This window comes from Bufo gargarizans, chromosome 9, assembly GCF_014858855.1.
Source record: "Bufo gargarizans isolate SCDJY-AF-19 chromosome 9, ASM1485885v1, whole genome shotgun sequence".
Classification (NCBI taxonomy): domain Eukaryota; kingdom Metazoa; phylum Chordata; class Amphibia; order Anura; family Bufonidae; genus Bufo; species Bufo gargarizans.
In genome coordinates this window covers 62,051,640-62,077,007 of record NC_058088.1, presented here as the reverse complement: position 1 = coordinate 62,077,007, position 25,368 = coordinate 62,051,640, and positions in this window count along the sequence as shown.

Genomic DNA, 25,368 nt, shown 5'->3' with positions numbered 1-25,368 from the left:
TAAGGCTAATTGGCTCACAAGAAGTCCGATTGGTGCATTAGACAGTTGTCACCATAGCAACTATCAGAACACAGATATTGAAATATTAAAAAATTTGATGGCTAGATAAATAGAAATATAGATGAAACATAATAAAGAGATGGATGATAGATGTAATAATACATATAAATAGATAGATACTATATAGAGAGAGAGAGACAGAGTGGTGGGAGGAATAGAGAGATAGATAGATAGATAGATAGATAGATAGATATGTAAATAGATACAGATAGATAAAATATATAAGAAATGGATAGGAGATTGAGAAACAGATGATAGATAATAAATAGAAAGATGGTTGATAAAAATATATATAGATGCTACATATAAAGAGAGAGAAAGAGAGTGGTGGGATAGATAGATAGATAGATAGATAGATAGATAGATAGATAGAAAAATAGGTATGTAAATAGTTACAAATAGATAAAAATAGAAGATATGAACAGAAGATAGATAGGTTATTAGACAAAATATAATGATAAATAGATATGTGATAGATAGATAGATAGATAGATAGATAGATAGATAGATATAGACAGATAAAAATATATAATAAGAATAGATAACTTAATAGACAAAATAGATAGATATACAAATAGACAGATATAGATAGACATAGCTAGATAAATATATACCTAAAGTATGCACCAATGTGTATAGAGAGATAGATAGATAGATATCTATATTTAGTTTATCTGCTAAAGGTATTTTCCAAAGGACAGATGCTAACACATTAAATCAACATTTGCAAATGTCATTTAGGCTCTAATCTTATACGGTGGCCAACCCCTTTAAGTAATGAGCAAGGACATATAGCATATCCCCACTTCTTTATAAAGATAATCTGCTACTTCTGTTGAGATGTAAGCCATACTGGTTTTGGGGAAAGAGAGCGGGACAAACTTTACTTAGGGCTATTTCTCAATAGGCTCCATGACACCTGTACATGTGCCTTTAAGGTTCAATCTCATAAGAATCCAATTAACCTTAGCATGTTTTTGGACAACAGGAGAAAGAAATCCATGTGAACATATACATACCATACAAGTCTAGTCAAAGTCAGAACCAAATAAGGGGCTATACAGACGTGGACAAAATTGTTGGTACCCTTTGGTCAATGAAAGAAAAAGTCACAATGGTCACAGAAATAACTTTAATCTGACAAAAGTAATAATAAATTAAAATTCTATAAATGTTAACCAATGAAAGTCAGACATTGTTTTTCAACCATGCTTCAACAGAATTATGTAAAAAAATAAACTCATGAAACAGGCATGGACAAAAATGATGGTACCCCTAACTTAATATTTTGTTGCGCAACCTTTTGAGGCAATCACTGCAATCAAACGCTTCCTGTAACTGTCAATGAGACATCTGCACCTCTCAGCAGGTATTTTGGCCCACTCCTCATGAGCAAACTGCTCCAGTTGTGTCCGGTTTGAAGGGTGCCTTTTCCAGACTGCATGTTTCAGCTCCTTCCAAAGATGCTCAATAGGATTGAGGTCAGGGCTCATAGAAGGCCACTTTAGAATAGTCCAATTTTTTCCTCTTAGCCATTCTTGGGTGTTTTTAGCGGTGTGTTTTGGGTCATTGTCCTGTTGCAAGACCCATGACCTGCGACTGAGACCAAGCTTTCTGACACTGGCTAGTACATTTCTCTCTAGAATTCCTTGATAGTCTTGAGATTTCATTGTACCCTGCACAGATTCAAGACACCCTGTGCCAGACGCAGCAAAGCAGCCCCAGAACATAACAGAGCCTCCTCCATGTTTCACAGTAGGGACAGTGTTCTTTTCTTGATATGCTTCATTTTTTCGTCTGTGAACATACAGCTGATGTGCCTTGGCAAAAACTTCGATTTTTGTCTCATCTGTCCACAGGACATTCTCCCAGAAGCTTTGTGGCTTGTCAACATGTAGTTTGGCATATTCCAGTCTTGCTTTTTTATGATTCGTTTTCAACAATGGTGTCCTCCTTGGTCGTCTCCCATGTAGTCCACTTTGGCTCAAACAACGACGGATGGTGCGATCTGACACTGATGTTCCTTGAGCATGAAGTTCACCTTGAATCTCTTTAGAAGTCTTTCTAGGCTCTTTTGTTACCATTCGGATTATCCGTCTCTTAGATTTGTCATCAATTTTCCTCCTGCGGCCACGTCCAGGGAGGTTGGCTACAGTCCCATGGATCTTAAACTTATGAATAATATGTGCAACTGTACTCACAGGAACATCTAGTTGCTTGGAGATGGTCTTATAGCCTTTACCTTTAACATGCTTGTCTATAATTTTCTTTCTGATCTCTTGAGACAGCTCTTTCCTTTGCTTCCTCTGGTCCATGTCGAGTGTGGTACACACCATATCACCAAACAACACAGTGATTACCTGGAGCCATATATATAGGCCCAATGGCTGATTACAAGGTTGTAGACACCTGTGATGCTAATTAGTGGACACACCTTGAATTAACATGTCCCTTTGGTCACATTATGTTCTGTGTTTTCTAGGGGTACCATCATTTTTGTCCATGCCTGTTTCATGAGTTTATTTTTTTACATAATTCTGTTGAAGCATGGTTGAAAAACAATGTCTGACTTTCATTGGTTAACATTTATAGAATTTTAATTTATTATTACTTTTGTCAGATTAAAGTTATTTCTGTGACCATTGTGACTTTTTCTTTCATTGACCAAAGGGTACCAACAATTTTGTCCACGTCTGTATGTACCAATGAGCAAGGTGACTCCATCCATAGTAATAGAATCATAAGGAATGAGCATTTTAACTTTGTTACAATTTATGAATTTTATTTCATTGTTACTAGGTATTTGTGGTCACAGAGTTGAGCGAAGCCAAGCATTCGAAGTGGAATTTGGTCCGAAGTTTAGGAAAACTTTGATTCACTACAAATCCAAATTTCCTTGCACTTTGTGGTGACGAATCAGGTTTTCCTAAAATGGCAGCTGCATGTGTTACAAAGTGAAACTAAGTGTAGAGGAGACAAGCTCGGGAACGCAAGATCATCCATAATGCAGTGAAGCCAGCCAATCCACAGATAGCCATCCCTTGTGATATCACAGCCCTATAAAACCATCATCTGCTCGGTCTCCGCCATTGTGAGCTAAGTAATAAAGATAGACATGGCAAGCGCTAGGGACAGTGTTGCTGAAAACAATTAATAGAAGAATATTGGAGACGGAGAGTGCAGGGAGAGGGCAGGGATAGTGCAGGGAGAGGGCAAGGAGTATCTAACCGGGGCGAATCTCAACACTGAGAAGCATTGACAATTTGGAAAAGAGTTTGCTTCTCACTGAGAAAGCACTCTTTGGGGTAGATGTGGGGGAGGGTGGTAGCGAGGAGGCTCAGGAAAGTGAGGTAGCTAGCTGGGTAACAGTTAGAAAATGGGGTAGAGGGAAGGTGCCATGGAGGCTAGCCCTGATCTGACATACCCCAACAAGTTTGCACGGTTGGCAGATGAGGGGAATGTCAGTTCAGGGATAGCACTGCTGCAGCCGGACACTTCCTGTGCCAGTCAGGGGAATGTCAGCTCCAGTAAGCAGGGGACCAGGAGAGCAGGGCAGGCCAGACACGTGCTGGTAGTGGGAGACTCCATTATTAGGGGTACAGATAGAGCAATCTGTCACAAAGATCGGGATCGTCGAACGGTGTGTTGTCTTCCTGGTGCTCAAGTTCGACACATCGCGGATCGGGTTGAGAGATTACTGGGAGGGTCTGGGGAAGATCCAGCGGTCATGGTCCATGAGACGTAGGTCAAAAGCTTAGCGCAAGGACCTCAATGGTAGTATTTTCCGAAATACTACTGGTACTATGAGCCACACAAGAAAGGCAGTGGGAGATTAGGGAGGTTAACAACTGGCTCAAGAACTGGTGTAGGAAGGAGGGGTTTGGGTTCCTGGAAAACTGGGCCAACTTCTCTGTTGGCTACAGGCTGCACCTCAATGGGGAAGGGGCAGCTGTGTTGGGAGAGAAGATGGCTAGAAGGTTAGAGGAGTGTTCAACCTAGGGACTGGGGGGGCAGGTAACTACATTATAGGATGGAAAGATAGTGCAGATAGAGACCGGGGGCGAGGTAACGGGACTGGGGGAGTATTGGAAGGAGGGACTAGAACAGTTCAGAAGGTAAGATGTAGGGTAAAAAAATATACATAAACCTCTTAAATGTATGTATACTAATGTCAGAAGCCTGACTAATAAAACTGGGGAGCTGGAATTAGTGATGTGTGAGGAGGACTATGACATAGTGGGAATTACTGAGACATGGCTGGATAATAGCTATGACTTGGCAGTTAATGTACAGGGTTACAGTCTGTTTAGAAAGGCTCGCAAAAACAGGAGAGGGGGAGGGGTCTGCCTTTATGTAAAGTCCTGTCTAAAGCCTACACTGTGGGAAGCTATAAGTGAGGGATATGAACATGTGGAGTCACTGTGGGGAGAAATACAGGGAGGCAAAAACAATAATAAATTATAAATCAGTGTTTATTATAAACCACCTAATATACCAGAGTCCACAGAAAATCTACTACTAAATGAGATAGATGAGGCGGCAAATCATAATGAGGTGATTATTATGGGGGACTTCAACTACCCAGATATAGACTAGGAAACTGAAACTTGTATATCTCATAAAGGAAACAGGTTCTTCAAAATAACCAAAGACAATTACCTTTTCCAACTGGTTCAGGACCCGACTAGAGGCACAGCCATACTGAACTTAGTATTAACCTTCCAATTATTATTCAAAAGAATGTTTCTTCAGGGAGGAACAAAATTACCAAAGTCCAAAGTCCCCAAAAATAAAATACAGCCACAAAATGGGATATTTTTAAAAGCATCCTAAAATCTAACTGTGAGAGGTACATACCTTATGGGAATAAAAAGTTAAGGAACAAGAAGAAATCAATGTGGATAAATAGAACTGTAAGAAAGCATTTAAATCACTAAAACAGGAGGGGAGCGAGGAAGCACTGAAAAACTATAAGCAAAAAAATAGAATATGTAGAAAACAAATAAAAGCAGCTAAACTAGTAAACCGAGAGATTAATTGCCAAAGAGAGCAAAACTAACCCTAAAATGTTCTCTAATTATATAAATGGTAAAAAGTATAAATCCGAAGTGGTCGACCCTCTACAGAGTAATGAGGGGGGAGTTGCAGAGAGCGATGAGGAGAAAGCAATGCTATTACCATATTTTTCGCCCTTTAAGATGCACCAGCCCATAAGACGTACCTAGGTTTTTGAGGAGGAAAGTAAGAAAAAAAACATTTTGAACGTTTCTTTTGGTGGGTTTTGAACTAATGGTGGTCTTTGGATGACACTATTATGGGGGGATCTGTGGATGACACTGTTATGGGGGCATCTGTGGATGGCACTGTTATGGGGGCATCTGTGGATGGCACTGTTATGGGGGCATCTGTGGATGGCACTGTTATGGGGGCATCTGTGGATGGCACTGTTATGGGGGCATCTGTGGATGGCACTGTTATGGGGGCATCTGTGGATGGCACTGTTATGGGGGCATCTGTGGATGGCACTGTTATGGGGGCATCTGGGGATGGCACTGTTATGGGGGCATCTGGGGATGGAATGACACTGCTTTTGGGGGATCTGTGGATCTGTGTAGGGAATGACCCCCAATACAAGGGGTGGGGTTGGCATCTTGTTTTGTAATGGCAGCGAGGCCCGGTGCAGTCACTGTATTCTATTACACCAGGCTCAGCTCACTGTAGTAATCTTATAAGCAATATTAAACTGTAGAATTCCTCTCCAATCCAGGCTGTAGTACTTACTACTAACTTCCATAGCAGGCAGGAGGCCAGGCGCTGGCATTGTAACTTACTACATCACACACCTGCACCACCTGCTTCATTCATAAAATCGGAGGAGCAGGTGCATGACATAGTAAGTTACGCTCCCACCCGCCCGGCCTCCTGCATGTTACAGGAGATTGTAGTAAGTACTACAGACTGGATTGGAGAGTAATTCTACAGTTTAACATTGCCTATATGATTACTACAGTGAGCGGGGTCCGGTGTAATAGAATACAGTGACTGCACCAGGCCCCGCTGCCATTACAAAACAAGATGCCGTCCCCCAGCCCCTCCTCATTCCCTGCTGAAACACACGCTGGCCACTATATTCACTGAAGAAAATAAACTTTTAGATGAAATGCAGAATGTAAAAGTTAATTCCCCATTAAAAGTGCTCTGTCTAACCCAGGAAGAAGTACAGTGGCGTCTTAAAAATATTAAAATAGACAAATTGCCAGGACCAGATGGCATACACCCCCCTATCCTAAGAGAATTAAGTAATGTCATAGCCAAACCATTATTTCTGGAGACAGGAAGTGCTCCACAAGATTGGCGCATAGCAAATGTGGTGCCAATATTGAAAAAGGGTCCAAAAACAGAGCCTGGAAACTATAGGTCGGTAAGTTTAACATCTGTTGTGGGTAAACTGTTTAAAGGTTTTCTAAGAGATGCTATCTTGCAGTACGTCAATGAAAATAAGCAAATAACGCCATATCAGCATGGCTTCATGAGGGATCGGTTATGCCAAACTAATTTAATCAGTTTCTATGAGGAGGTAAGTTCTAGACTTGACAGTGGCGTATCAATGGATGTCATATATCTGGACTTCTCCAAAGCATTTGACACTGTACCACATAAAAGGTTAGTATATAAAATTAGAATGCTTGGACTGGGAGAAAATGTCTGTATGTGGGTAAGTAACTGGCTCAGTGATAGAAAACAGAGGGTGGTTATTAACGGTACACACTCAGATTGGGTCACTGTCACTAGTGGAGTACCTCAGGGGTCAGTATTGGGCCCTATTCTCTTCAATATATTTATTAATGATCTTGTAGAAGGCTTGCATAGTAAAATATCAATTTGTGCAGATGACACTAAACTGTGTAAAGTAATTAACACTGAAGAGGACAGTATACTACTACAGAGGGATCTGGATAGATTGGAGGCTTGGGCAGAGAAGTGGCAGATGAGGTTTAACACTGGCAAATGTAAGGAATAATGCAGGTCACCTGTACATACTAAATTATAAAACACTCGGTAACACTAACATAGAGGATCTAGGAATTTTAATAAACAGCAAACTAAGCTGTAAAAATCAGTGTCAGGCAGCTGCTGCCAAGGCCAATAAGATAATGGGTTGCATCAAAAGGGGCATAGATGCCTGTGATAAGAACATAGTCCTACCACTTTACAAATCACTAGTCAGACCACACATGGAGTACTGTGTACAGTTCTGGGCTCCTGTGAACAAGGCAGACATAGCAGAGCTGGAGAAGGTACAGAGGAGGGCAACTACAGTACCCTGAAAGTATAGCAGCATAAGGCCTCATGCACACGACCGTGGTGTGTTTTGCGGTCCGCAAATCGCAGAACCACAAAACACGGATGGCGTCCGTGAGCGTTCCGCAATTTGTGGAACGGCACGAACAGCCTTTAATATAAATGCCTATCCTTGTCCTCAAAGCATGGACAAGAATAGGAAATGTTATATTTTTTAGCGGGGCTACGGAACGGGGCAACGGATGCGGACAGCACACGGAGTTCTGTCCGCATCTTTTGTGGCCCAATTGAAGTGAATAGGTCCGCATCCGAGCCGCCAAAACGGCGGCTCGGATGCGGACCAAAACAACAGCCGTGTGCATGAGGCCTTAGGGTTATTCACTTCAGAAAAAAGACGACTGACTAGGAGATCTAATTACTATGTATAAATATATCAGGGGTCAGTACAGAGATCTATCCCATCATCTATTTATCCCCAGGACTGTGACTGTGACGAGGGGACATCCTCTGCGTCTGGAGGAAAGAAGGTTTGTACACAAAAATAGAAGAGGATTCTTTACGGTAAGAGCAGTGAGACTATGGAACTCTCTGCCTGAGGAGGTGGTGATGGTGAGTTCACTAAAAGAGTTCAAGAGGGGCCTGGATTTATTGCTTTAACATTGAAGACTGGGTGGTCATTATTTTTAAATGAACGACGGGCTAATTGGCCGCCCAGTTCTTCACTGCATCATGGCCGCAACCTGTCCACAGCAAAGCTGCTCCATGTGGCCTTACCTAAGGCAGAGTGGTCTGGGTATACCTGATTTATATGGATACATGACAAATTATTTCGTAACAAATCAAATTTCTTAAATGATAGAAAACTCCAGCAATATGCAATGCAATAAGAATGATTTCTTAATTGAAGGTGCGGCAATTTTACACGTGACGTTTCGGTCATAAACATAGGCCTTCATCAGACTAAAGCTGCTTTCTGATACTGTCTGGGCAGTGCTGGTGATCGGGTAATGCGCACCAAATTCTCTGCTGCTTGGAAGAATCAGCCGCTGAGATTCGGGCAAATCTGTTGAATCTATTATTTTCATAAGACTGCGATTATTGTGTGACATATTTTAGGCTATTGAAATCTCAGTTAAAATGAATAAACAGGGCACTCAAGGATAACCGAGACCAAGTACTATAAGCAAATATTAGCTTTTATTACTACAGCGAAAAAAGTTGATAAAACAATGTAGCACAATATATCACAAATATAACAGATAAAACTATGTATCATAAGGATTGTAACATGGGTAAGCTGTAGACAGAGTAAATTGTATTTGATGACCAGCTGATAAATGTTCAACAATGCGACCTAATAGGCCTCTTAGTCCAATGGGAATGACTCCGAAAATAATGTCAATATTTCATTAACTGCAGTATTTCAAATAAATATGGCGACGTCACGCCAAAGCAATCTAGGTAGCGGCGTCCCGCTCCTGAATAGCTTGCAAAGAGAGATAATCCGTTACCTTTCCTTCGACCTGTTGTTCATCCGATGATATTACTTTGAGCCTTCAGGTGTTTTTACTCCCAGAATATGCCTTTAGTTGTTTTTAGCACTATTCCATCAGGATGTTGAGGTCGGCTCGTTTTTTCGGTTGCGGTCGGTTGGTTGGTAAATTCAATGTTTCAGTACAACAATGGGGTGTAGCACCAGACGCGTTTCGGGGTTCAACCCCTTCCTCAGTGGCATTAATTTATTGAAATCTCAGTTAGACTACTTTCACACTTGCGTTCGGGGCTCCGCTTGTGAGTTCCGTTTGAAGGCTCTCACAAGCGTCCCCGAACTGATCCGTCCAGCCCTAATGCATTCTGAGTGGATACGGATCCGTTCAGAATGCATCAGTCTAGCACCGTTTGTCCTCCGCTCCGCTCAGCAGGCGGACACCCGAACGCTGCTTGCAGCGTTCGGGGGTCCGCCTAGCTGTGCGGAGGCAAACGGATCCGTCCAGACTTACAATGGAAGTCAATGGGGACGGATCCGTTTATAGTTGACACAGTATGGCTCAATTTTCAAACGGATCCGTCCCCCATTGACTTTCAATGTAAAGTCAAAACGGATCCGTTTGCACTATCATGAACAAAAAAAAAACAACATTTTTTATTTTTTTTGTTTTGTTCATGGTAATGCAAACGGATCCGTTCTGAACGGAGCCACCGTTTGCATTAATATGAGCGGATCCGTTCAGAACGGATCCGATCGAACGCTAGTGTGAAAGTAGCCTTACTGTGAATCAGATCATTTAGCCATTCACAACATACAAATTACACTTTTATTTTCTGGAAGTAGTTCATGTAATGAAGAGAGATGCCATGATGAGTCATTTCAGGGCTATTCTGGTAGTGATACAGGGATCTACATTACTACAACCTAGATGTAGCATTCTAAAAGAAAAGTGACTAAAGAAAAAAGAAAACAAAGGCATCAGAAAGTTCCACTGATCTCAGTGACGTGCTGTCTCTTTTATTCACCTTGATATGAGTCAGATATAGGGCTCAGAGAAAACTTCAAGAAAATGTACGGTAGTATTACTTAAGTACAGAAGGAAGTTATATGGAAATTTGCTTGATCTTAGAGTAGTGCAGCTTCGCTTCAAATAATCTAAATGACACCATATCTAAACAACCATATCCAGTAAAAAAAAATTAAAAATAAACTAACAGATGGTTATCATATATGGCCTTGCGGTTCGCCCCGGCTGTCGTTTTGCGGCAAACTTTGCTTGTTCGCGATTCACCGAACATGCAAACATATTCGCATGCACCATATTTTTTTGCATAGCGCCGAACTTTGACCCATGACACATGCATCAGGTGGGATAGGACAGCCAATTAATACGTTTCAGCACATGGACACACAACCTACCCTATAAATAAACCTGATCTAGCAGCTATTTTACATTCCGTTTTTTGGCAGTGTAGGGAGAGGTTGCTGTGTGGAGCAGGGACAGGCTGTTAGGGACACCAAACACTAGCTAATAGGGCAACAAATGGGTGTGCTATTGATAGGTGTAACATACTGAGGGGTGTGATATACTTATAATATACTTTCTAACATAGAAATTATATTAAAGTGTATTTGTATTGTGCAGCAGTTGTGTGCAGTTCTACTGCGATACCAGGGACAAACGCTATTGGAGTAACTAATTGCAATGGGTGTGATATACCTGTTGCCCCCAAAAAAACTGGTTGAGGGCTGCGATATAAATTCTTCCACAAAATCCTGATTGAGAGGTGCTATATACCGGTTTCCACAAAATCCTGATTGAGGGGTGCTATTTACGAGTTTCCGCCAAATACTGATTATGGGGTGCTATACACCGTTTTCCGCCAAATACTGAAAGAGGGGTGTAATATACCTTCTTCCACTAAATACTGAGTGAGGGGTGCTAGTGCTATCTACCTTCTTCCACCAAATAATGATTGAGGGGTGCAATACATCTATTTCCACAAAATATTGATTGAGGGGCGCCATATACCTGCTTCTGCCAAATACTGATTGAGGGGTGCTATACACCTGTTTCCACCAAATACTGACTAAGGGGTGCCATATACCTTCTTCCACCAAATACTGATTGAGGGCTGCGATACACCTGCTTCCACAAAATACTGATTGAGGCGTGCCATTTGCCTGTTTCTGCCAAATACTGATTGAAGTGTGCCATATACCTGTTTTCGCCAAATACTGATTGAAGGCTGTGATACACCTTCTTCCACAAATACTGCTCTTCTCTACGGACTTAGGCAGAGGGTCATTTAGAAAATGTCAGGCAGAGGAAGAGGCAGACCATTCCGCAGGGGTGGTAGAGGTCGGGCAGGTGCACCAGGCCGGAGCCTAAGTGGGAAGTTGGAGAAGCTGCGTGCGATAACTTCAAAGGGCGCACCAGAGTTGGTTGAGTGGCTCACTCAGCCTTCCGCTTCTGCACCCTCCTCATCGTCTGTATTTGCACCCTCCTCACTTTCTGCTGTGTGCACCCCCAAAGACACCACCACCATAGCCCCTACACTCGAGTCAGAGGAATTATTTTCCTATCCATTCCCAGGCCGTACTGATACAGCCATTCTTGGATGAGGAAGAGGAGGTAGCAACGGCCGCCACCCAGCGGTCTGACGACAGTACCTTCTCCTGAGTCCTGACCAACAGGACACAAACTATAATCTATAGACTGTGTGTGTATGTATGTGTGGTATATAGTGTGCGGTAGGAAAATGGATGTGCAATGTGCATGTGAGAGATATTTCTCTGCTGTCCATACATACATGCTACAGACAGTGCTGTTATGTTACAACAATAATTAGTGCAGCAATCACTAATATCTACTGAGACCTTATAAAATGTGAAGTTGTGTGTACTGCGAAAAAACAATCGCGTCATTAGGGATTTTCACAATGGCGCATTTTTTTAAACACTATCTGCATATAAAGCGTTTGTTCTGACATGCATGTGAAATGTAATCAAATACACTGCTGTAATGTGAAATTACTTACAGTGATCAGGAGTTCTTCCTCAACGTCGCAAAAATTGCTGCCAGCCATCTTTTCTGATTGCATCCAACTTCGGGTCAGTGGAAACCAGTTGCTGTAGTAGGTAACGCCTATTTTGCTCATGCACATAGGCGAAAATTACATTGCCGATATTTCGCAATGAAAAAAATTAATGGATGGAGATCGCAAATTCGCATAATACATCTGGTATGTCACTGTCCATGTTGTGGGACTGTTTGTGCACTTCTAGTAAGTATTTGGTGGCTGCAAATATGACCTGAAGGTTTTTCAGGTTCGCCTGCCATTAAAGTAAATGGGGCCCGCCGCAAACTTTCAGTTCGAGAACATTTGATCGCTTTCGGCTATTACTAATAGTTATTGTCACTTTCTTTAATAATATTTTTTTACAAAATATGTTAACAAGATACATATTTTAAGTAATACTTTTGTATGTAGGAGTATCGTATTTGGTCATGCAACTTAGCTATGTTGAACTGAATGCGGTTAAAGGGAACCTTCAGCTGATATTTTTTTTATTAATATATGTTTTTTAAAGGGTCAGAATTTCTTAATAATGATAAATAAAAGTCATCTCACTGATGCACTGGCATTTAAAGGGTGTCTGCTAGTCTGTTTACTAATCCCTCTTGACAAGTAGGAAATGCCTATCATTGGCCTCAATGGGCTTCTTCCGCATGTTGAGAGGCACCAGGAAACATTAACCAAAGGGGACCCAGTAAGTGTTGTGATGTGAGCAGCAGAAGACCAGTGGGTTCCCTTTTTTTAAAAATTTAAGGCCGTTCTGATCTTTTTTTAAAAAAAAAATGTCCATGGACTATGTCACATATTACAACTAAAAAGAGGTTGTACAAGGATTAGAAAACAATGGTTGCTTTCTTGGACAAACAGTGCCACGTCTATCCATGAGTTGTGTCTGACACTGGAGCTTGACTTGAAGGGGGCTGAGCAAAAATACCATGAGTGTATTAAGTGTGGCACTGATTTTGGTAAAAAGCAGCCATGTTTATTTAATCCTATTCAACTCCTTTAATTTTAAGCTGTAATACGGGACCTAGAAAATAGACAAAGTGGCACTCTTTCTGGATGAAGCAGAATACTTTTTTAAAGAATACTTTTAGAATACATGTTCACATACTACCGCACTAAATTTATTGCCAACATTTTTTCAATGCCTGTGAACAGACAGTTGGAAAGTTCTGGTATAAACTAAATGGGATTATCTTGGTAAAGAGTGTTGGACTATGTGAACACCTAAGTAATATTGAAGGCTAGTATGATCTGCTACAGCTATACCGATTGTCCTTAAACCCTTTAAGACCGGGCCTATTTTCATTTTTGCAATTTTTATTTTTTTCTCCCCACGTTCCAATAGCTATAACTTTTTTATGAGGGCTTATTTTTTGCGGGACAAGATGCATATTTTAATGGCACCGTTTAATTTGCCATGTCTTATATTGGAAACCAGGAAACAATTCTTTGCGAGGCAAAATAAAAAAAAAACTGTAAAAAACACCCCTACAATTTCGCCAAGATTTTTGGGGTATTAAAAGCGACTTCAGCTGAAGAGCTAGATCCATTTCTCTCACAAGCAGGGACATCTCCCTTTTGTTGAATCTGCCAGCACTGCATTGCTGTGACATCCTTTCCTTTACTTCTCACTAGATTTGTTTTCTGCTCTGGAGCTCACAGAGCAGATAAAGAGGGTGAGCTTGCACTCACAGAAAGGTTGGATGTTCCTGTGATCTTTAGCAGTATAGAAGCAGTTATTTTATCAGACTCGGGATCTCAGCCGACTCTGACACTCCCCCACTTCCTCTTTACCATCTTCTGTGTCCCTGTTACTAAGGATGGATCTTGCGTCACAACAGGCAAATTAGGTGGAAATGAGACCCATAGTGGTGGAGGCAGGCAGATTTTTTTTTAAATGAAGTGATTTAGAAATTTGCTAGTTACACCATTCTCTATTAAATTAAATGAAACTGCGAGAAAGTACAGTGACTCATTAAGGGGCAATATTTCCTTCCTTGCCACCCTGTCTTCTGTTCATAAATGAACACGTTCAGTCACTGCATTCTCATCAGTTATTACCGCTTGCTGTCCTATTATCGGTTATATCTGTTTGACAGGTGCCATTAACAACCAGTAAATGTGGTGGTTTAACTGTTGCAACTTTTTTATTTGTTGGAACTGGGACTACCAAAATGATTTTGCAATGCTTTTTTACATGACACATACGTTTTTTTAATGATTTTGTTACCCTTTTTTTTAGTTTTCGTTTGCGAAAACAAAACAAAAAATTCTTAAAAGTTTTTGCACACTATAGCTTCTTAGTCTTTAAATGTGAAAACTAACACCAAAATAAAGTGATAAAATGATTTTCTATTTGGTGTTGGTGGGTTTGATACATAATATTCATAGCTTCATGTGAATGGGACAATAATGACTATGAGAAATCTATGGCACTCTGAAATTGCTTTTCAATGCTTTTATTACGTAAAGTCAAGAAAGTTCACATCCAGAGGACTATACATATTTTAATACATAGCCGCTTATGAATCTCTGGACGTTTCGGGTCAGAAATTACCCTTTTCAACTGTACATTTGGTACAGAAGCCTTTGTTTGCCATTACAGAGGTCAAATGTTTCCTGTAGTTCTTGACCAGGTTTGCACACACTACAACAGGGATTTTGGCCCACTCCTCTGGCCCACTCTGCTGAGCAACACAGAGATGTTTTATTGGATTTAGGTCTGAAAACTGGCTAGGTCACTCCAGAACCTTGATATGCTTCTTACGGAGCCAATCCTTGGTTATCCTGGCTGTGTGCTTCGGGTCATTGTCATGTTGGAAGACCCATGCTCTGACTGAGGGAAGGAGGTTGTTTCTCAAAATCTCGCAATAAATGGCACCATTCATTCTCTGCTTAATACAGTGCAGTCCTCCTGTCCCCTTTGCAGAAAAGCACCCCTAAAGCATGATGTTAGCACACATGCTTCACAGTAGGGATGGTGTTCTTGGGATGCAACTCATCCTTCTTTTTCCTCCAAACACGACGAGTGAAGTTTAGACCAGAAAGTTCTACTTTGGTTTCATCTGACTACATGACTTTCTCTTATAACTCTTCTGGATCATCCAGATGGTCATTGGCAAACTTCAGACGAGCCTGGACATGTGATGACTTGAGCAGGGGAACCTTCCGTGCAATGCATGATTTGAAACCATGACGGCATAGTGTTCTACCGACAGTGACCTTTGAAACTGTGGTCCCAGCTCTCTTCATGTCATTGACCAGCTCCTCCCTTGTAGTTCTGGGCTGATTACTCACCTTTCTTATTATCCGTGATACCCCACAAGATGAGATCTTGCATTGAGCCCCAGTCCGAGGGAGACTGACAGTCGTCTTTAGCCTCTTCCATTTTCTAACAATTGCTCCAACAGTTGATCTATTTTCACCAAGCTGCTTGGCAATTGCCCCGTAGCTCTTTCCAGCCTTGTGGAGGTCCACAATTTTGTCTTTGGTGTCTTTTGATAGCTCTTTAATCTTGCACATGGAAGTAGTTGGCGTCTGTCTGACTGCGGGGTTGATAGGTGTCTTTAAATAACTCAGACAGATGCTACTAAGTTAGATTAATGAGTGGAGTAGAGGTGGACTTTTTAAAGGCACAGTAACAGGTCTTTGAGAGCCAGAATTCGTGCTGTTTCTCAGGTGTTCAAATACTTATGTTCAGCAGTGCAAGACAAATAAATTCTTTAAAAATCATACAATGTGATTTCCTGATTTTTTATTTATTCTGTATCTCAGAGTGGTAGTGCACCTACAATGTGAATATCAGACCCCTCCATAATTTCTAAGTGGGAGAACTTGCAAAATCGCAGGGTGTTTGAATACTTCTGTTTCTCATTGTATCTGTGGCTACAAGTAGAGAGCAAGGCAGCTAGATGTGGCCACATCACCTTCCTTTCTATATTCTTTATTTTTTTTAAGGAAGATAATTTGACCTCATGGATATAATAATTTGCTACTGTTGCACTTTGTAATCAGTAGCTCATAGAACAATCACTTGATAATTCAGTTAAAGTTATTGTCTGGACTATAAACATTGATGACCTGTCTTCTGGAGAGGTCATCAATATCAGATCAGTTTGGCTCTGATACCTGGCACCCATGTCAATCAGCTGTCTTGGTCAGCAATGGTGTCAAGAACTATACAGAGTATGGATGTCACAGGAAGATGGTAAATCTTCCCCTATGTCTTATACAAGTAATAAAGAGCCGGTTTATGCTGGTCACAACACATTATCTCCCATCCTCTGGATAGCGGCCAACTGTTGAATCGGTGGTCGTCCCAGCAGTCAGGCCCCAGTTTTTCCCTATCACAAGAACGGTGGTCCTATGTCCCTTGTTTGGATGGAGTAGTAGTCATTCAAGTGCCCTGATGTGCCTTTCAAATTCCATGGGATTGTCAGTGGATGGGCAATAACCTGATACTGAAATACCACTTAAAGGCAAAAATGACAAACATAGGCCCTAAAGTATTGCTTGAGTTTGTTTATTTAAAATACCTTATGAAAGGTAGGTCACCTACCTGTAATTTATGTTGCAGATTCCGTCACTTTTGAGGGACGCTTTGGTGGATCTTCATAGATCCCATTATAAGTGTATAGGGTCTGTCAAGCACTGCTGATATCCATTGTGTGATGGATCTGGCAGAGCATTGTGGTTTTTGTTATAACTGGAAACCACAACACAGATGTGAACAGAACTTTAGAAATATTTTTTTCCAGTGTTCTAGTTCTGTTTGTTTCAGGTTTCCATTATCAAAAGCACTGTCTATCAAAATTGTGTGCGTAAGACCTTAAACTATTTTAGACTTTTCTTTGACCTTTCTTTTATTTCACCAAAGTGCTTTGAAAGTTGATCTATGAACAAACCGCACAATTTAAAGTGAAGGTTAAGTAAAGCAGCATTTCTCTATGCCTCCATATAACAGTGCCCAGGTAAAGGGAGGCCATATATTTTATCTCCTGTTTCTAGGCCTTCTATAAATCTGACGACCTGCAATGCCATTCTATCTGGCCTCCAACCATCTGGTCACAGACATTCCTGTCTGTGTCTGGTGGCTGCTCCCATATTTTCTCCAGAGAAAAGAGGAGTGCTGTGTAGTGCAGGAGAAGGTATGGGGAAGTAGTAATGGTGCACTCTGTGATTATCTCTGGGACCCCCACATTTCGCCAGAATGGGGATCCCCTGACCCCTATGTGGCAATACAGACAGTAGCAGCTGATCTGCAGAGGTACACTCCTTTTTGTAGTGCAATTGGGAAAGAAGGGGACCCCCAATATACAGTTGCAAGAAAAAGTATGTGAACCCTTTGGAATTATATGGATTTCTGTACAAATTGGTCATAAAATGTGATCTGATCTTCATCTAAGTCACAACAATAGACAATCACAGTCTGCTTAAACTAATAACACACAAATAATTAAATGTTACCATGTTTTAACACACCATGTAAACATTTACAGTGCAGGTGGAAAAAGTATGTGAACCCTTGGACTTAATAACTGGTTGAACCTCCTTGGGCAGCAATAACTTCAACCAAATGTTTCCTGTAGTTGCAGATCAGACATGCACAACGGTCAGGAGTAATTCTTGACCATTCCTCTTTACAGAACTGTTTCAGTTCAGCAATATTCTTGGGATGTCTGGTGTGAATCGCTTTCTTGAGGTCATGCCACAGCATCTCAATTGGGTTGAGGTCAGGACTCTGACTGGGCCACTCCAGAAGGCGTATTTTCTTCTGCTTAAGCCATTCTGTTGTTGATTTACTTCTTTGCTTTGGGTCGTTGTCCTGTTGCAACACCCATCTTCTGTTGAGCTTCAGCTGGTGGACAGATGGCCTTAAGTTCTCCTGCAAAATGTCTTGATAAACTTGGGAATTCATTTTTCCTGATAATAGCAATCCGTCCAGGCACTGACGCAGCAAAGCAGCCCCAAACCATGATGCCCCCACCACCATACTTTAAAGTTGGGATGAGGTTTTGATGTTGGTGTGCTGTGCCTCTTTTTCTCCACACATAGTGTTGTGTGTTTCTTCCAAACAACTCAACTTTAGTTTCATCTGTCCACAGAATATTTTGCCAGTACTGCTGTGGAACATCCAGGTGCTCTTGTGCAAACTGTAATTGTGCAGCAATGTTTATTTTGGACAGCAGTGGCTTCCTGTGGTATCCTCCCATGAAATCCATTCTTGTTTAGTGTTTTACGTATCGTAGATTCACTAACAGGGATGTTAGCATATGCCAGAGACTTTTGTAAGTCTTTAGCTGACACTCTAGGATTCTTCTTCACCTCATTGAGCAGTCTGCGCTGTGCTCTTGCAGTCATCTTTACAAGACGGCCACTCCTAGGGAGAGTAGCAGCAGTGCTGAACTTTATTCATTTATAGACAATTTGTCTTACCGTGGACTAATGAACAGCAAGGCTTTTGGAGATAATTTTATAACCCTTTCCAGCTTTATCCAAGTCAACAATTCTTAATCGTAGGTCTTCTGAGACCTCTTATATGCGAGGCATCATTCACATCAGGCAATGCTTCTTGTGAAAAGCAAACCCAGAACTGGTGTGTGTTTTTAATAGGGCAGGGCAGCTGTAACCAACTCCTCCAATCTCATCTCATTGAATGGACTCCAGTTGGCTGACACCTCACTCCAATTAGCTCTTGGAGGTGTCATTAGTCTAGGGGTTCATGTACTTTTTCCACCTGCACTGTGAATGTTTACATGGTGTGTTCAATAAAAACATGGTAACATGTAATTCTTTGTGTGTTATTAGTTTAAGCAGACTGTGATTGTCTATTTCTGTGACTTAGATGAAGATCAGATCACATTTTATGACCAATTTGTGCAGAATCCATATAATTCCAAACGGTTCACATACTTTTTCTTGCAACTGTATGTGGTTTTGGAAGTGGACCCAGGAAGTAGAATCAGACATTTTGTGGCTTAATTTTTTGATATGCCATACACTTCTCAGATAGGTTCTTGGGATTGGTTCACTCTGACATTGTGGACCTCGGACAATAAAAGGTTGGCCATTCCTCCTGTGGACTCTGTGTCATGGTACGGTTCACTGTGACAGTTGTGGCGTGCAGGCTGGCTACATGCTCTCTCGTGTACCAGCTGCAGGCTTTTTCCTGTGTTTACTGGTTGCTTGGGACTGCGTGCTGGCTGCAGTGTTCTTTGTGTGAACTGTGGCCTATGTTTGTATTTCCCCACGTCCATATCTCTGTGGTTCCTATCACCGGTGCCGTGCAGGCTGGCTGCATGCACTTTGTGTACTGGCTGCTGGTTTGGTGATGCTTGCTGGCTGTGGCCTTGTGTGCGAACATGGTCTGACTATGGATGCTATTAGTTTCTTGTATTAGTGCGGTTCTGTCACTCCTTGTTGTTGTGTAGGCTGGCTGCCGTTAACCGCGTACTGGCTAAAGTTATCCTGTGTATGCCAGCTGTCATCTGGGGCGTGCTGGCTGCAGCATTCTGTGACTGGTGTGAGCTGACACTTGTGATTGTATATTTTATGCTTCTTGTTACTCTTTAATCTGGGGTTAAGATTTCCTGGTCTGTTCCTGGGTGTGGCTTATCAGGTGCAGCTATTTCTACCTGTAAGCTGTGGGACTTGTGGTCAGTTCTGTCTTGTGCCTTGCTGGGTGTAGCCCCTTGCTGCTGACCCACAGGATTTTTGCCATCTGGCCTTCTGTGTGGTGTTGCCAGGTAAAACATTGGTGTTGTTGTTGTAACCTTGTCCATGCCTTGCCTGATCTTCTATACCTGTTCTGTGTATAGCCTGGCAGTGCTCAACTGCTTCAGATCCTGTCTGTTTCATGTATAGCCTGGCACTACTCCAATGTTTCTGATCCTGTCTGTTATATGTATAGCCTGGCAATGCTCCATTGCTTCTGATCCTGTCTGTTTCATGTATAGCCTGGCAATGCTCCATTGCTTCTGATCCTGTCTGTTTCATGTATAGCCTGGCAGTACGCCACTGCTTCAGATCCTGTCTATTTCATGAATAGCCTAGCAGCGCTCCACTGCTTCTGATCCTGTCTGCTATATGTATAGCCTGGCTATGCTCCATTGCTTCTGATCCTGTCTGTTATATGTATAGCCTGGCTATGCTCCATTGCTTCTGATCCTGTCTGTTATATGTATAGCCTGGAAATGCTCCATTGCTTCTGATCCTGTCTGTTTCATGTATAGCCTGGCAGTACGCCACTGCTTCTGATCCTGTCTGTTTCATGTATAGCCTGGCTATGCTCCACTGCTTCTGATCCTGTCTGTTATATTAATAGCCTGGAAATGCTCCACTGCTTCAGATCCTGTCTATTTCATGTATAGCCTGGCAGGGCTCCACTGCTTCTGATCCTGTCTGTTTCATGTATAGCCTGGCAGTGCTCTACTGCTTCAGATCCTGTCTTTTTCATGTATAGCCTGGCAATGCTCCACTGCTTCTGATCCTGTCTATTTCATGTATAGCCTGGCAGTGCTCCACTGCTTCAGATCCTGTCTATTTCATGTATAGCCTGGCAGTGCTCTACTGCTTCTGATCCTGTCTATTTCATGTATAGCCTGGCAATGCTCCACTGCTTCTGATCCTGTCTATTTCATGTATAGCCTAGCAGTGCTCCACTGCTTCTGATTCTGTCTGTTTAATGTATAGCCTGGCAATGCTCCACTGCTTCTGATCCTGTCTATTTCATGTATAGCCTGGCAATGCTCCACTGCTTCTGATCCTGTCTATTTCATGTATAGCCTAGCAGTGCTCCACTGCTTCTGATCCTGTCTGTTTACTGTATAGCCTGGCAATGCTCCACTGCTTCTGATCCTGTCTATTTCATGTATAGCCTGGCAGTGCTCCACTGCTTCTGATCCTGTCTATTTCATGTATAGCCTGGCAGTGCTCTACTGCTTCAGATCCTGTATATTTCATGTATAGCCTGGCAATGCTCCACTGCTTCTGATCCTGTCTATTTCATGTATAGCCTGGCAGTGCTCCACTGCTTCAGATCCTGTCTATTTCATGTATAGCCTGGCAATGCTCCACTGCTTCTGATCCTGTCTATTTCATGTATAGCCTGGCAGTGCTCTACTGCTTCTGATCCTGTCTATTTCATGTATAGCCTGGCAGTGCTCCACTGCTTCTGATCCTGTCTATTTCATGTATAGCCTAGCAGTGCTCCACTGCTTCTGATCCTGTCTGTTTCATGTATAGCCTGGCAATGCTCCACTGCTTCTGATCCTGTCTATTTCATGTATAGCCTGGCAGTGCTCCACTGCTTCTGATCCTATCTATTTCATGTATAACCTGGCAGTGCTCCACTGCTTCTGATCCTATTTCATGTATAGCCTGGCAGTGCTCTACTGCTTCTGATCCTGTCTGTTTCATGTATAGCCTGGCAGTGCTCTCCTGCTTCTGAACCTGTCTATTTCATGTATAGCCTGGCAGTGCTACATTGCTTCTGATCCTGTCTGTTTCATGTATAGCCTGGCAGTGCTCCACTGCTTCTGATCCTGTCTGTTTCATGTATAGCCTGGCAGTGCTCCACTGCTTCTGATCCTGTCTATTTGATGTATAACCTGGCAGTGCTCCACTGCTTCTGATCCTATTTCATGTATAGCCTGGCAGTGCTCTACTGCTTCTGATCCTATTTCATGTATAGCCTGGCAGTGCTCTACTGCTTCTGATCCTGTCTGTTTCATGTATAGCCTGGCAGTGCTCTCCTGCTTCTGAACCTGTCTATTTCATGTATAGCCTGGCAGTGCTACATTGCTTCTGATCCTGTCTGTTTCATGTATAGCCTGGCAGTGCTCCACTGCTTCTGATCCTGTCTGTTTCATGTATAGCCTGGCAGTGCTCCACTGCTTCTAATCCTAAATATTTCATGTATAGCCTGGCAGTGCTCCACTGATTCTGATCCTGTCTATTTCATGTATAGCCTGGCAGTGCTCTACTGCTTCTGATCCTGTCTGTTTCATGTATAGCCTGGTCGTGCTTTCTGTTTCCGTGCCTGTCAGGTGTATGTCCTGCCTTTATAAAAGGGCTCCTGGGTTCTCCAGAGGGAGGATATCTAGTCTGTGTGCAGCTTTGTCTGTGACCGCCATGCTTCCGTTTCGCATGGGGTCCAGGAATTTGCTTGTGTGCTGGTTCCCGTTTGTCTTGTCTGATCCATGTCCTGAGTTTATTTGGGTTCCAGTCCTTCTGTGATTGTCTGGTCTGCTGGTGCTTGCTCCAACGTGGTTCTTTGCAGGTAGTGGCTAAGTATACTGGGACCATTCTGGAGGTGCAACCAGTAAGCCCTCGGCCAAGTTCATCCCCACCACCAGGGGATCTGTGAAGAATGGGGTTCACTGGCTCTCCTCCCTCTGGGTTTTGGTCTCCTGCCTTGCCTGTGCACTTGGTTCATTGGTAGTGCTACCACTATTACCCTTGCCTGCTGTTCCTGTGTTACTGTCACGTTCATTTATTACATGTTAATAAATTATTCTGTTGGTTCCTGGTCTATATTCTGCCTGTGTCCTGTTTGCTAGACGTCCCGGATGTCTGCCCGATCCTCCGCATCGTGACAATCTGCTTTTAAGTTCATGCAAATAACAATAATTAATAGTCAAATTTGCCTGTCAAACTCATATAAACAATGCCTGCTTATGGACCATGGTCCATAATAATCACTGTATTTGCTCCTTTTTACTGGTGCGTTTTACTCCAGAATTGTATCTTATCTGCTGTGGGACACATTTATTAACTATATTAGCGGCCCTTTTTGTGTAATCTCATTCCAGTAGGTGGGTGGTTTACAAAATATAAAAAAAACTGACTTCCAGAAAACTGCAGATAATAAATTAACCCTTTACACATTTAGCTGTAGGAACATTTCATGATGTTTTAGGGTAAGACCAGATGGGCCTTGATGAAAACTACACAGTCATGCAAGCCGTTTAGGGATTTCTAACAGATTGTTAATATTGACCGTTTATTGACTGTTTATTGGTAATGTCCACGTGGTTTCACGGGTAAATCAGCAAATCTGCAAAGCAATTAACAATGAACAATCAATAAACAATTCTTTACAGTCTATTAAAACATTAGCTTGCATGGCCATGTGGTTTTCTTGGCCACCTCCCTATCTGACTTTACCCTTAGGCTGTTATTATTAACTTAAAGTACATATTCATTATAAAACAGCAGGAATTTTGTAATTTATGGTATACTTATGTAGAGACGGCAGTTCTCTATTGTTCTAATGCCAAAGAGAGGTCATTATCATGCAGAAATAAAGCTAGATAGATGATAGGATAGATAGACAGATAGATGGACGGATAGATAGATAGATAGATAGATAGATAGATGTTAGACAAATATATATGAGATAGATAGATAATTAATAGATATATGATAGGTACTGTAGGTAGATAGATAGATATTAGAGAAATAGATATGAAAGAGATAGAAGGGGAGATAGATAAATAGATGGATAATAGAAATTAGATACCAGACAGATATGTGATAGGTAGGTAGATGATAGGTAGATAGATGTGATAGGTAGATATATGATTGATAGATAGGTTGGCAAATAGGAAAACAGCAAGACATGGTGATTAGCAGACAGAGAGCCATCAGGGCAGACAGCCAGGAAGACAGCTATAAAAAACATACCTTTTACATTCAATTTTTTACAAAATTTGCAATTTCATTCACATAAAATACACAAATTGGAAATGTGTGAATATTTATTAAGCAGGCTCAAAAGAATAATTTATGGAAATCCGGAATTGAAAGACTGAATAACAAAAAACCTGAATCTTTATTAAATAAGTACAACTGAACATTGGGCACGATTGCAATTACGAAAAACATTTTAAAATGTAAAGAGGACAGCACGAGTGTGGACTTTTATAAGCCAATCACTTAGGTGCATGGTTTGAATCTTAAATATATTTAATTACTCACAAAGTTAGCAGATTTAAAGATCTGTCAGAAAGGGATGGAGAACATACAAGCAATATTCTGTGGTTAAAATAAAAGTCATCATCATCTCGGTTGGTGTCATTGTTAATAATATTGTAGAGCATTTATGTAGGGCTTAAAGGGGTCATTCGTTCTAGATGTTGATGAACTGTTCTTAGGTCTCTCAAGCGAATGGGAGCTGAGTTGCAGGAACGTGGCACGGCCACTACACAGTAGATGCAGCCTTTTCTTTCCACCTCTGTCCACTGCGTTATTTTTGGCTTTGGCAACTGCTGAGAACAGTTGATGGTGGGGGTGCAGGGTGTCAGACCCCCCACCAATCTGATATTGATGGCCTATCCTGAGGAGAGGTCATCAATATCTAGATCCTCGGACAACCCATTTTTATACAGACACTGGAATATTTCTGCAATTATAACAATTTAGAATGTATACACCTATGGAAAATTGATCATATCAAATATATTTTAAGAATTAACAAAACAGCAGAATAAAGAGGTCTTAGAATGCAGAAAAATGCTCAAAACCCCAGTCAGTATCTGGTGTGGCCACCATTTGCCTCACGCAGTGCAACACATCTCCGTCGAGTAGAGTTGATCAGGTTCTTAACTGTGGCCTATAGAATGTTGGTCCACTCCTCTTTAATAGGTGTGCGAAGTTGCAGAATATTGGCAGGAACTGGAACACGCTGTCGTAAAAGCAGATCCAGAGCATCCCAAACATGCTCAATGGGTGACATGTCAAGTGAGTATGCTGACCATGCAAGAAACTGAGATGTTTTCAGCTTCAAGGAATTGTGTACAGATCCTTACAATGTGGGGCCGTGCATTATCATGCTGCAACATAAGGCGCTGGTCGTGGATGAATGGCACAACAATGGGCCTAGTCACAGTATCTCTGTGCATTCAAAATGCCATCAATAAAATGCACCTGTGTTCATTGTCCATAACATACGCTTGCCCATACCATAACCCCACTGCCACCATGGGCCATTTGATCCACAACGTTAACGTCAGCAAACCGCTCACCCACACGACGCCACACATTCTGTCTGCCATCTGCCCTAAACAATGAAAACCAGGACTCATCCGTGAACAGAACGCATCTTCAATGTGTCAGACGCCATTGAATGTGAGCATTTACTCACTCAAGTCGGTTACGATGACGAACTGCAGTCAGGTACAGACCCCGATGAGGACGACGAGCATGCAGATGAGCTTCTCTGAGACGGATTCTGACAGTTTGTGCAGAAAATCTTTGGTTATGCAAACCGATTGTTGCTACAGCTGTCCGGGTGGCTGGTCTCAGACGATCTTGGAGGTGAACATGCTGGATGTGAAGGCCCTGGGCTGGTGTGGTTACACGTGGTCTACGGTTGTGAGGCCAGTTGGATGTACTGCCAAATTCTCTGAAACGCCTTTGGAGACGGCTTAC